Raw genomic sequence first — 671 nt, 5'->3', positions numbered from 1 at the left:
CCCTGCTGCAATTCGATTAAAAAAAAACAATACGTAAGTATCTGCCCTTGCTCGGGGGTCGAAAAGGAGGAAACCGGCCTTGCCCCGTGTGAGGCTCGAACTCACGACCTTCAGATTATGAGACTGACGCGCTACCTACTGCGCTAACGAGGCTCCTCGAAAGAGTAGCCCCCGCCCACGGCCCTTCTGCCACTACCAACGGCCGCGTCTCCTGTCTTCCTCCTCGGCCTTTGCCTGTCGCTGGTCCTTGGGTGCTGCCTGAGAAACCTCGTTTTCTGCAGGACAGACCTGTTTTTTGCCCAAATTAATTAATTTCCCATGCTCTTCTGCAAGACAGACCTGACAGTTTTGTCACAAATGGCTCCTCTTGCCCACGTTCTGCAGAACAGCTGCTCTCCTGAGAGGGACCTTCAGGGTTCCTCAGCATCCTTCGGGGTTCCTCAATGTCCTTCAGGGTTCTTCGACATCCTCTGGAGTTCCTCAAGGTCCTTCAGGGTTCCTCAACATCCTCATCCATCTCCATTGGCCATGAATGGACTGTGAGGGCTGCACTGACAACAAGGAAATCAAGATGTTTCCCCATAATTACAAAAATTAAAGCCAACCCCATCTGCCTCTCTGCTGTGAACTGTCTCTGAGCGGGATTTCGGCAGCGAAACAAACTCCATACT

At 52.0% G+C, this 671-nt stretch overlaps 1 non-coding gene across 1 annotated transcript; it reads right to left on the bottom strand.

Annotated features, from left to right (window-relative positions):
- Positions 1–80: 80 nt before the first annotated feature.
- Positions 81–153, bottom strand: TRNAM-CAU. Its single transcript has one exon. It is a non-coding gene; the product is annotated as a tRNA-Met (tRNA).
- Positions 154–671: the final 518 nt, after the last annotated feature.

Source organism: Buceros rhinoceros, unplaced genomic scaffold, assembly GCF_000710305.1.
Source record: "Buceros rhinoceros silvestris isolate BGI_N320 unplaced genomic scaffold, ASM71030v1 scaffold7156, whole genome shotgun sequence".
In the NCBI taxonomy this organism is placed as follows: Eukaryota; Metazoa; Chordata; class Aves; order Bucerotiformes; family Bucerotidae; genus Buceros; species Buceros rhinoceros.
The sequence above is the reverse complement of the archived record's forward strand: the minus strand, read 5'-3'. Positions and strand labels throughout refer to the sequence as shown.